The sequence below is a fragment of the Homarus americanus genome, unplaced genomic scaffold (genome assembly GCF_018991925.1).
Source record: "Homarus americanus isolate GMGI-L3 unplaced genomic scaffold, GMGI_Hamer_2.0 scaffold46478, whole genome shotgun sequence".
Lineage (NCBI taxonomy): Eukaryota > Metazoa > Arthropoda > Malacostraca > Decapoda > Nephropidae > Homarus > Homarus americanus.
In genome coordinates this window covers 1,833-15,903 of record NW_024746077.1, presented here as the reverse complement: position 1 = coordinate 15,903, position 14,071 = coordinate 1,833, and the positions used below count along the sequence as shown (strand labels likewise).

The window sequence follows — 14,071 nt, the reverse complement described above, 5'->3', positions numbered from 1 at the left end:
TTGAGGGTAATGGCATATTTTATAGCATATAAAACTCATTTCAGAAAACCTTCACTAAAAACACTCTACAACCTATAAACTGAGGCTCGCCGTGCCAGAAACACCGAGCACCGAAGGCAAATTGTTTACCATTTATTATTACGGCACTTTACACTGAAACACGGGTAGTTTCATAAAAAATATCTCATATTTCCATTCAAGTATTTATTCAAGTCAACTAGGATAGAATATTATTGTAATACAACAGTTTTTTTTAACTGAAAACCATTCAAAAAGCGATTACGGTAACATCTTTTGAACAACGAAAGAAAATGAAAGTACAGTAATGGCAAAAAAAAAGAGATGGATTGGGAACGCTAACATATACGTGCACATTTAAGGATGCCGCGTCATTTATCTTTTTAAGAATATATACAAAAGATTCTTTATTGTTTATTACTGAATATGTATTTGATTTAATTAATCTTTATATATGCAAAATGAACAATACAATTCATTAATACTTAGAATATTAAAACACACAAGAGTATAAGAGACGACATTGTTGTCAGTGTTTACTTCCAATGTATACGTGTGCACTCAAGGAAACAGACATTTATCTTAAGAATATGTACGAAAGATCCATTATTGTTTATTACCGAATATGTATTTCATTGAATTAATGTTTATATATGTGAAATGAACAATGCAATTCATTAATAATAAGTAGAATATTAAAACACAAACGAGGAGACAAGACGGCATTGTTTTCGTGAGTGGCGATGGTTCTACATAAGAAACTGAAGAAATTAAGACCCTGGTTGTAGCTGTAGTGAACTTAATTAAAAAAAAATTATAAAATAATAATAATAATAATAAACGGTTTATTAATAGAGTTGCAGCCGGTGGCTGAAAATTTACCTGTATATATGTTTTAAGTAATGCTATTTAATGTTGATAAATGGAACACTAGCAGTAGCTTACCACTAATGGTAAAGAAATAAGGAGAGACGATTGGGAACTCCAACGTATGAACAGTAAGTGCGTACATGTGAAAACGTATCGTCATTTCTCTACATATGAATATGAAAGCAACACTTATTTACTGTTCATATATGTTTTAAATAATATTTACAAATGTAAAACAAATTCTATTCACCAATGGTGGTAAAGACTAAAACATAAGGACAGTCAATGAATATTGTGCGAGTTTTTACTCATGACGGTGTCATCAGGTTCAACTTCAACATAGACTACTGAACGCACGCTGTAAGGTAGGTTAGCCTATTGTAAGGTGGTGAGCATCATCTGCTGAAGGCACTCCACAGCTGTTCATTACTAATTGGTACATATTTTACGTTTCCATTGTTTACTGGCAGTAACCGGTAAATATATTTCATGTCTAAAACTAAAAGTTGCTCCTAGCCCTTCCTATCATGCACGGATTCAACCTAACGAAACTATTACCCATGAAAAGGTCGACCCCCAATTTATTGCCTAAAAATTTGGTCTTAAAACTCAAACTATACACGAGTATATACGGTATATGCGTGTAAACACACACACAAAACACATACAAATAAATAATAATGGGAAAATACTCTCTCAAAAAATAACAAACAAATTTATTAAAAATGTGAGTCTACCCTCAAGTCTGTGCTTTATTATTAAAGTAATAAAGCACAGACTTAATAATAAAGCACGGACTTGAGGGTGGACTCACATTTTTAATAAATTTGTTTGTTATTTTTTGTGAGAGTATTTTCCCATTACAGTATTATTTATTTGTATGTATGTGTTTTGTGTGTGTGTTTACACACATATATATACAATACAGTAAAAAGAAATAATTGTCCTAAGGGCAACACAAAATGAATATACATTTCTTTGTACACAAGTAAAAATGTATCCCCCCCACCCTCAGTCCGCAAATGTTATTCGCTGATTTGGCAATTCACAGCCATTTTGAGAACCTAACCCCTGCGAATTTGGTGGGTCCCTCTGTAATCTTCCATCATATCTCCAGCAGTCTTCCCTATCCATTAACTTTAGTAGGTTAGGTTAGGCAGGGAAAGTTGATAAACTTGACCACCCCTGGCTCTCTTCCTTTCCACATTTAGACTTGTGCATCTCTTGACCTAACTGGTTTCCACCCTCCGCTCCATATACCTACGCCATATCTACCCATCTCTATGCAAAACTTTGTCAATATCCATCCACCTTCTTAGCTCTGAACAGGGCCTACTGTACTGTCTTACACCCTGTTATGGCCTTGAGTACAGATATGTTCAATTAAGAGTTTAGCTATTAATAACAATGGACTTACCATACAGCAGCAGGTGAAGTTTGTGTCCATCTCTGGTTAACTTCAGTTGGCTGGTTATGTTGATGATGCCACTTGGTGATGGTAGGAAAGTATTCTTCCCAGTGTCTACAGTGTCATACCTTCTGGTCCACTGCCTCGGGAAGATGTTGCATCATGTCACCTGCAAATGGGGATTCTTTCTTCAGTATGTTAATAAAGAATGGCAAAATAACCTATTCATAATGGACGAGTTGACGGTTCTGGGTAAAGACAAGAAATAAACTCTGCCACATTCGTAGCAAGAAAAGATGCAGGGGGCAGTGTAAATGTGTGAAGGCTGCTCTACAGTGTACTGCTCTATGCCTGTGTGGAGGCCTATGCGACCGTGCACACAGTGATATCCCCGTTAGCCGACACAATTGGTGCAGAGCACTTCCGGGGATGAGAGATTTCTGGGCGACGAGACGACTTTCTCAAACCCGGAAAAACTCCTTTTCCCCAGAACCTTTTCCGGTTACTGGGAAAAGTTTCAGTGTCTAAACTAAACATCCTGCACAGACAGACACTCGCCCACTTCCCCAGAATGTTTCTGGGTGCTTGTGAAGTTTTCCTCGAGCCTGAACTACCGGAATCCATTAATGCAGTTCTAATTAAGTTAGAAACTTCATTTCTTTACTATAATAATCCAAAGTAGTTTATCTAAAATCTATCAGACTTCCGGGTTTGAAAGATCCCAGCTAACGGAGAAATTACTGTTGGTCAATCTTGTATAGTAATGCAAAATTATGAACTGATTATTGGAGTTCTTCACCTATTCAACATCCAATTTAATTGTATTCTGTAGTATTTTGTATAACCATAAGTTGACACATTGCTGCCAAGATGTTCTAATATTTGATTATTAGCTGATTTAGGCCAAATTGTTAGTCATCTTGTTATTTTTTGCAGTTAATCTAATAACACAACAGTGATGATTTTTTTTTACAACTATTAAGTATTTTCCCGTATGAGTGAGGTGGGAAATGGTTCGAGAGACTGTCATTTAATGGACAGGTGGCCAGATGACGATATATAATTTGTGATAAAGGCATTCCGGTTGCCTCTGAGGATTCACACCTATGAGAGATGTCCGTTTCAGTTTAATGTTGAATTCTGTTGATTAAAATTAATGTTTTTTACAGATTTGTGGTGTATGCTGTTAAAAACAAGTGTTAATGTTATTGATTTTTTGTTGCCTTTGAAAATATTTGCAATTCATAAAGCACAACAATTTAATATTACATGTTAAAAAACTGACTCATCAGCTCTTACAAGATGTTTATTATCTTTCAAAATAAATAAGATGTAATAATACAAGTTACCTATACAGTAGAATGTCGATTTAAAGCGATTCAATTTAAGGTTATTGACTTAAAGCGACACCCACAATTAAGGACAATGTTTTAATTTAAAGCGAATCTTTCCTATTTTGTGCGAGTCAATGTGGCGCATCATATTTTAAAATTTGCATCTACTGTTTCTCTGGGCACGCTACACTGTCCTAAGGGCACAGCTGTACTGTACATGTACTAATGTACTAAATGATTACTTAAATATTTGTCTAGTGCAAACAATAGAATGTTTATATTCAAATTAATCACTATCTTAAAAGAATCTCAGCAATGTAAATTATATTCTCCCCAGTCACTTCTGTGACAATTTATAAACAAAAAATAAAAACTCAATCTGAAGGATATAAATAAACAAATAAATACTTCTGCCCACACAGGGGAGGGGGGTTGGGTTGTGTGCCTCTACCAACTGACCTTTAGCAACAGGTGCCAAGGGTCAGTCTGGAGAGACAACACATCCCAGCTGAGCTGCGATGTTCATTATCTTGTATAATTTTTGCCTTTTTATGCTTCCATTATTTTTCCTAAACATTCTCTGTTGAAATCAAATTGATAATCAGTGGCAAAGAGGATAAAGTATACTTACAGCAGAGGTGGTTGTGTGGTGTGCACTTAAACTGAAATAGGCCGAGTCGCCAGATGCACTATTGATACACTACCCACTGCTTCCACACTTACTATAACCTCCCACACAGAATACACACCCATCGGTGCAGGGTGAGATCGACGAGTTCCGAAAAGATACATATACAGTGTGATATGTCGGGAAGGTTGGTAAGTGTATCCTCATAGCCCCCCCCCCCTCCACTAGGTGTTGCCATATGGCTGACAATCAGGGCTGCCAACATACGGCTGGAACAACTTGCCTTTCCCAATACCTATCGTCACTGGTCTCAAATTGTTCACACTACAGTATGCACCGATACTTTTTGTTGCGAGTTTACATAATGGGTAGAAAAATTTATATATACCCCCTTTAGTTTACCTTGGCATAGGTGGTGATGGTGCAGTGTTGGTGGTGGCACCTCTTGTTCCAGGCTCCACTTGGTCATTTTCAGCTGTTATGGTACAGTTTAATTTTTCAAAGTTTTGTTGTAACATCTCCTGTAACAAACAAAAATTATATTTACTAAAAGTAACTAAGTGAAGATACGTTAAGTTAGGTCAGGTTAGCATTAGGGTGTTCAATATAGTAATCCAGAAGGAATAAGCTGGGCCTAATCTTCATGTTATCCATTCTTTCATCTGAGGTTCTAACTATGGCCAGTAATGAACGTCAATGACTTCACAAGTTGAGAAAAATTTAGCCAAGTGACATAAACAGAGGGCAATGTTTGGGCATTCAATTTACATATTGAAGTAAAATAGAGGTTAGCTTACTTCAAAGTTACGGCTATTTTGTAAAGGTGTATTAATATGTAGAAAAAAGTTCACCCAATTCCGACAATTCCTTCTGGTGGTAGCCATTGTCTACACCTTTACCTATTTTATTTAAAGGATCAGGATTAATGGTACAGAACTTATACAGGTTGTCAACAGCGAACAATGACGAAGTAGGAAAATTTTCACGCGTGACTCATTAAAGGCAAGAAAAAGATTTCTATCGTTATAAATGATCCTAGACACGTACTTTTAATGCCATAACATCAGTACTGTATTCGCCGTGTTTTTACCCCATAATTTCCCTCATCCTTCATGCCCCGCCCACTAACAGGGGATTTATGATCGTAGGATACGAAAAAGTCTTAAAAAATACTTAAAATCATAATAGAACATTGTCGTTTCTTTTAATATACTTAAAATCATCAAAACAATAAGTATTATAGGAAAAATAACGAAAATCGACAAACAATTTCTGGCGGTAGCCATTGTCTACACCTTTACCTAAAATAAATACAGTAAGCATCTTTATTAACATTACATTACATTTATACCGGTCTTTTGTTTAGTTATTAATACATCTCTCTTCTTCTCATATCTATATAGAGCCAATAAATGATGTGTGTCATATTTTTAGTTTTACATGATCTTTTAGACTGATTCTATTCTCTTTTAATTGTTGTGGATACCATTAACAGTCATCACAATTCTCTATTAACTGTCTCTCCTCACATTTATACGGGCTCAGTGATAAAAAAATTATATATAAACCAGGCATTTTCCTATAATAACCTAATAAGAAACATTGTACCATTACTAGAGTAATTTAATTAATATTCCCCAAACAATAACTGACAATTCGTGGATGATACCCAGGATGTATCCAAAAATATCTAAGGGAAGTTCCAAAGTTACTGACATTTTTGCGGCCGGGATAGGGAGCCATTCGTTCTGGAGACAGTAATTTCTACCTGTATTGTATATGTGTGTGTGTACACACAAAAAAACACAAACAAATAAATAACAGCAAAACAGAATATATTCAGCTGTGACAAAATTAACCCAAGAAACGACGAAGGTCCTCGAAAAAATCACCCCCCTCCCCAAGCAACCTATTTTGTCGCAACTTGGAAATAATCTTCCCATAAAAATAATAACTTCCATAATCCACACCCACATCATGAATATAGCCAGACCTGGAACTTTTGCCAAGGCCGCAAGGGAAATGTTCGCCGCCAACTTCCTACCAGACATGGCATTCCCAAACGACGTACCTATTACCAAAATTTTTAACATTACCGTATATACAAACCAGAGAGCACCGCAGATCAAGTAACATCAACCCAAGAACAGGTTATTCCCGACATACATCCTGACCCAACAAGCGAGGAAGTAACGATGGCGGACGAAGACGAAACCACCACAAAAACAGAACACCCCGCCAAATTCAGCACTCCAAAAAAAGAATCAAACAGAAACTATGGCACCACCACCTTGACCCAGAAAGACCACGGAGAACGAAGACCTAAGGAGACGAAATTGGTCTACGATTGTTCTCCACTACAGCTCCCCCATAGTCTCAACAGAAAGACTCATGGCAGGATAAAATCCACATATACTACAGACATAAACCTAGAAGACACACACATTGAAACACTAATTAATAAAGGATGACTCATTACAAGACAACAGGAGAGAGAGTTGATCAGTCCTCATATAAAAAAAATCTGCCTGGTTCTGCTGACTGACAGGAGGGTGTCAGGGGAACACCGGTCAGCAAAAAATGGCACAAACCAGCTCTAGGCACCAGCCTTCATAATAAACAAACTTAAAATAATCCAACACAATGTTTTAGCATGGATCCCACAGAGAGAAAGCAAACTACACAACACATACCGTAGCATAGACCCAGATATTCTCCTCCTGAATTCGAATGGTAAGAAAAACTCGGAAAAAAATTAAAATATTTAACTGCACAGTCTACCAAAAAAACAGTCAAGACCCACTACATGATGGAACTGTCATAGCCATCAAACGAAACATACAACACAAGATACACGACTCATTTCAAGAAAACTTTCTGGCCATCAACATAAACAGCCCAACAGAACCCTCATAATCGGCACCTGTCACTTCACTTCGAGAAGACCCATATTTCCACTAGCAGACATGCTCAGGCTAATGAGAAGAAATGTAACAGCATATTTTCTGGGTGACCTAAATGCACGACACCGCGTCTTGGGGCACCAGGACAACACCGTAGGGCAGATCTTAAACACATTATTGAATCGCAACAACGTAATTCACCTTGGCCCAGAATTCCCCACATACATCAGAGCAGGTCACATCGGACATCCAGACATAGTACTAACAAACCAGCATCACCATCTTAACCTGCTAATGGAACCCGGCCAATAACCACCAGTGACCATTTCCCTATCATAGTCACACTCTCCACGTCGCTAATACAGATCCCTGCCAGGATGAGATACAGCTACAGCCAGTCCAACTGGGAGGAATTTAAAAAGGAGTTATACAATCACCAAATCACCCAACTACACAACACACTAGAGATGTGGAGCCAAGCAATGAAACAACACATACCCAAGACCACTCACCTAATATTACCACACCCTCAATATCACATCAATCAAGAATTGTACAGACACAATTCAGTAACTTAATAAAATAAAATTAATCATAGAACAAGGATGAATGCCAGAATACAGAAGACAATATAACACCATACACGAACAACTAAGAAACACGTCCAAAGAAGCATATAGTAATAACTGGCAGAGACTAACAACAGACAGAAGCAAATTACCACAACCCGAAAAAATTCTGGAGGAAAATTAAACACCCAATGGGAATCTCCAGCAACGAATTAAACTGCATTCGTTACAGCAACCAAATTAAATTAAACCTAACCCAAAGAACAAGAACTCGAATTCAGGTAATACTGGAGCAAAATATTTCAAACATGTCACGAAGACGACCCGAACTTCCGTATGAACACCGAGCGACAAGTAACCAATCACATGACATACACAACCCACATCTGCCAACAGTTCCAACATAGACATTAACTCTCTCGACGATTTATCCACACCGATCAATCCAATCACCGCAGAGGAAATACACAGAACAATAAACAGTTTCAAGAACAAGGCTACGGGCATCAGCAAAATAAACAAACCCATACTCCAGCAACTACCAATCAACATGATACTCCAACTCAGAAACAATTTTAATGCATCACTCGCCTCTGGTTACTTCCCAAGAAAATTCAAAACAGCGAGCATGAGATTTATACCAAAACGAGGTAGATCCCCCACACAAGTATCAAACTACAGACCAATCTCTCTTCTGGAAACACCGGGAAAAGTCATGGAAAAAATCACGTACCACCGACTGAGAACTTGAAGAGAAATTCAACCCCAGGCAGCATGGATTTAGAAAACACACAGGAACCCACACAGCCTTAGCCCTAATTTACGAAAACATAGCAAACGCAATGCACAACAGAGATCAATGTAACGTTGTATTAAGGGACGGAGCAAAAGCATTCGACAAGGTCTGGCACTTAGGGCTCAAATACAAAATAACCAACCAAGAACTTCCTAACAACTTCACTTTTTTGATAACCACATGAGCCCAAGCATCAAGTTATACATACAGTGGAGTACCACAGGGAAGTAATCTCTTGCCAACACACTACACAATATACACATTGGACATGCCACCTCCTACCCACGGAGAATACATAGCTTATGCTGATGACGTCACCCAAATCATCCGACATCCAGGCAAGGGCAAACAGATGATGGCACGAAAAACAGCCCACGCCATCGAGAAAATCAACGAATATGAAAAAAGTCGAAAATAGAAACCAATACACAGAAACTAAAGATCATAATGTACACATTGCCAAAATAAACCCAGCACCAATCACAGTCAACAACGTAACTATACAACACTCCAACGAAGGCAAGATTCTGTGACTCACAATAACAAGAACAGGCACAGCAAAACACAACACAATGCTTGCCCAATCACAACTCACAAAACTACGAAGATTTAGCAAAATGGCCACCAAAATTCAACTACACCTATTAAAAGTACTTGTCCGCCCCCACCTGGAGTATCCACCAATACCACTCAGCAAAACCAGCCAACTTAAACTTCAATCAGTACAAAACAAAATTATCCATAGAGCATCAAAACAACTCCCCCCATACACCACCAAAATACAAGAACTTAAGGACTATACAATATCGAACCACTGAACAAACACACGTACACAGCCATGCCCAGAGAATTTGGTCAAACTTGATGAGTTGGAGGGCCCAATCTTCCCCCAGTTAAAAGGAGAAACCACAAGAGCACAGCTGGTGGCCCAAGAGCCTCCATGATAACAAGACCCACTTTACACATAGATGTGAACAAATAATACCACCATTTAACAAACATAAATTAACACACATTATACTAATGAATGTCTAGCTAGCTTAGCTAGATGTAAATTTGTTTAAGGTGTAGAAGCTGTCGCCAACACAACAACCACACCCTAAGTTAACGAGCTGCATGACCCAGTGTCAAGGAACAGTCCGAGAAGACCGGACAACTCGCCAACTGCACTGGCTAACCATTACTCCGGAACACGATTAACATCCAGGTTCCCAATTACTGCTGGGTAGACAGGCAAATGGCAGAGAGAAATTTACCCATAGTTTCACCCTGCAAGGGGATCAAACCCGGGTTCACTCACTTGTAAGGAGAGCATGCTGACCATCACACACCTTTGCCTTGACAACATAGACTAGGTATCACTACCTCACACATCAATCCAGCACTCTAAACAATTGATTGCAACCATAAAATTCTCAAAATTTAATACAGTACGGGGGGACTTATGCAATACAGGTACTACCTCAAAATCAAATAAAACACATCCAAAACCACCAGAAAAACACACTGCTCCAATCAAAGGCCAACCAAGCCTCTTCTTTGGTGAAGCAGCATGGTGAAGTAATATTTTATTTACTTTTTATTTATTTTTTTTTTTTTACGGATGTGAGATATGCTTGGACCTAGTAAATAGGTTGCAAACAAGCAGACGACACGCGGTGATGGTATATTTTTCGGAGGAGTATTTACAGTAAATAGCCAAAATTTTTAAATATATCGCATAGCCTACATGTAATTTGTGATAAAAAAAAAAACCGACAAGTAATAAGTGTGAGATCTGCTCACAGCAACTATTCATTTACAAATATCTTTTGAGAGTTCACTTGTAAAATAATACCCATAAGTAAAGGTTAATTACCATCTTTACTTTACAAGTATTTATAATTTGTGACGGTAATGACATAGAAGAAACATGACTCAGATGGTTGATTTCCATCTATATATAGAAACTACGACTTTTCAATAGCTGTCCAGAGTTCACTTGTAAAATGAAACTGGTTACTTTAAGTTGGGTCAGATTTTGTAGGTTCTGTGTATATTATCATTTCCATTTACATATTTAATAGATTGCAATTAACGTTTCCACAAAGTTTTGTCCAATTCTATCAACTTCTGGGGTTATTCTGAAAAACATACCTAACCGACAACTGGACAGTTATCCAGCTTATTATTTGGTGCTGTACAACTAGTACTCGAGCAAATCGTACCCATCAAATACGTCAAGTCATGCCCAATTACAAGATAACACGTACCCAATTTACGAGACAGTTCGTACCCAAATATATATACAGTGGTCCCTCGGTTAACGAGCACAATTCGTTCCAGAAGGTTGCTCGTTAACCGAAACCATTGTTTCAATGGGTTTTTGGGCAATTAGTTCCAGCTCACCGAAAATTGCCTAAAATCTACAAAAAAGGTAGTACAGTGGGGTATGCTATAACGAATGGATTCTACTACGAATATTCCTATAATGAACGGTTTTACCTATAAAATTGAGAATGCTATAACGAACGAAACTCCTACAACGAATTTTTTTTTTACTAATTAATTGTTTTTTTTTTATTACAAGTATTAATGATATTCTTTATTTCAGGGGTTTAGATGCATATTTATGCACTTTTTTACAATTTTTTCAATTTTATATTATATTTTTCAGTGTTATGTGGTTGTATTTGGGGGCCTGGAACGGATTAATCCTATAACGAACGAATGCTATAACGAACAAGGTTCTAGAACCAATTAGATTCGTTATAGCATACCCCACTGTAAAGTACACTTACTTTGAGGTGTGTATGTAGAAGGCTCCTGGATGATGATGATGGGAATTAGAATGGGGGTGGAGGAGAAGGGAGAAGAGAAGGCATTGGAGTGGAAGAGAAGTCACCCCATGGCGCCATTTCACCTATAAAATTTTAGTTCTCTTGGTGTAATTCAAGATTATTTTCTTTAAATCAACACTGCACTGCATTATATATTGTCAATATGTAAAATAAATTTCAAAATGACCAATAATTTGCTTGCAAACACAGGAAAAAAGAATTTTGTTGAAGAGAGTCTCAAGCAAGATGTTACCTCCACTGAAAAGACACAGAGACTGACGCCTGTTTGGTGTGTTGACAGGCTGTTTGGCGCGCATAAAACTAGTTTCCTGTACAGTAAAAGTCCAAAAATACGGATGCCAGAAATCCGGACCACCCGAGAATCCGGACTTTTCGAAAACTCAAACTTTCTTCTTTTTTTTTTTAGCTGGCTTTTGTGTGTATGTGCGCATGCGTGAGAGCCACGGCTGCACAGCGACCACGCGGTCGCCACTTTAAAACGAGCAATCGAAATGTGACAACGTATGTAATTTTGAGCCCTACTCTTTCCATTTACAGAGCCCATAATAATGGCTCCTAAAGTAGATAAACTTCGTTGTGTGAAGAGAAAGAAGAACACGTTGAAATTGAGTGACAAACTTTAAATAATTAAAATAGAACATGGTATGAGCAATACTGTTCTAATGGAAACATACAACATTGGAAAGTCTACAATTTATGATATAAAAAAGGCAAAGAATAAAATTCTAGAATTCACAGCTTTTTCTTTAAAACTGCTTGTGTTGATAAATGAACCATGCTATATTTGCTAATGAATAAACTATCAAAATGTATCTGTTCATCTCTTCTTTATTCCTTCTAAATTTGAATTTTAAAAGTACTGCCTGAGAATCCGGAAAATCCGAAAATCCGGACCGACCCAATCCCCAAGCAGTCCGGATTTTTGGACTTCTACTGTACTTCAATTATGTTCAATAATTGTTAAAATGACAACAAAATTTAATATTAAACTTTTATAATTATTAAATAGTATAAACTTCTTGATATTTACTAAAATAGTAAAGAATTTAAGCCCTAGAAACGATTACTGTATTGGCGGACTAATACTACAGCTGGTGGACCGCCAAATGCATGTGAAAACATGTGGAGGGTCGCTCGTTAATCGAGGGATTGCTCGTTAACCGAAGTTAAGAATCTTATGGAAGGTAATTCGTTAACCGAAGGATCACTGTATATTTATATATATATATATATATATATATATATATATATATATATATATATATATATATATATATATATATATATATATATATATATATATATATATATATATATATATATATATATACGGTATATATATTTCATGTAGATCCACAATGAAAATGTGGATAAGATAAATCACACAGGAAATGATGGAAACAATGGAGCACCTTAGCTGTCGTCTTTATTCAAGACATCTTCAGAAGCAACTGAATTACAAAGACTGAGAGAGGCTAAGTACACAGGGTGACCTTACTAAACATGAGGTCAGGTCATAAACATGACATCCAATAATCCGCACACCAACACCACCACACAGGGGGGTCGGCGCCCAGCTAGGGGTCAGGCTAGGCGTGGTGTGAGTCAGGAGGCGTAGCCACCCTGCTAGGAGTTAGGTTAGGTTTTGTTAGGCCAGATGACTCGTGTTCTCCCCCACCCATAAACTTCGATTTCCCAGGCTCTCTCCCACTATTGTTGGGGGGGGGGGAGAACCTAGCAATTTCCGCCAAAAATGAAGGTCACCTTAACTTAATTGGTAATACATAGAGGTTAGGTTTCAACAGTGATTTGGAAGTTGAATTCTCGTAACAAAAAGGAGCCACAGCCATTAAACGAATATTTACCTGTATTACTTCAAAACTGTGTAAAACACACTACATCCCAGAAGAAACGTACATTGGTCAACTCAAGAACAAACCTAACCTAACTTATATTGGTTGAAAAATATGCAACATATTACCAAACGATGATTTATCTAGTACTTCACAAAGTTCCCACTCACAAATTTTACCCCCAGTACAACCCAAAGATTATCAAAGTTATCAACATTTTTACTTACCAATTTGTTAGTGACGGTGTAGTATTACTGTTCACTTGTGTCCGCCATACACAACACCTTCCGCCATTCATTATTCCTTCATCCATTTCTCTGGCGAAGATTTGTTCATCTTTCGTAATGGTATAAACATAACACAAGTCTCAACTATAAACAATAAATACAACAATTATTAAAGCTGTAGCCAGAGGATCAAGCTCCTACGTGGAGGTGTTCATACTCTTCACCGATGAGATTTTGTTTACCTGAACACTATGTCAATTCTCACGTCTTATAGGGAGGACGACATGGCGGCTTGATTGACTAATACAAATTTAAAACACATTAATGTCACCAAACAAAAATTTCAAAACCTTACTTAACTTATTAAAGGTTATGATTCATTTAAGAAAACACCATCGCATACCAAACACCGAAAATACCACAAGAACTAGCTTCTCTCTTTATTCAAACGCCCAAATATTTATTAGATAATTTTCATACTTCGTCTGTAAAAAACTGTAGATATTTTCATAATTAGGACGTAAAACTACGCGATTATTTTTTATTAATCCCACGTATTGTGCTAAACAATGAGTGGGGTTAGGTTTTATTTACTTTATCCTCTTCACCACTGATCGGCTAGCGA

At 37.2% G+C, this 14,071-nt stretch overlaps 1 long non-coding RNA gene across 1 annotated transcript; it reads right to left on the bottom strand.

The window, feature by feature from the left end:
• Positions 1-2,280: 2,280 nt before the first annotated feature.
• On the bottom strand, positions 2,281-13,739 carry LOC121878910. Its single transcript, XR_006091255.1, has 3 exons — positions 13,447-13,739; positions 4,661-4,779; positions 2,281-2,465 (listed from the first exon to the last, which is right to left on the bottom strand). It is a non-coding gene; the product is annotated as an uncharacterized LOC121878910 (long non-coding RNA).
• Positions 13,740-14,071: the final 332 nt, after the last annotated feature.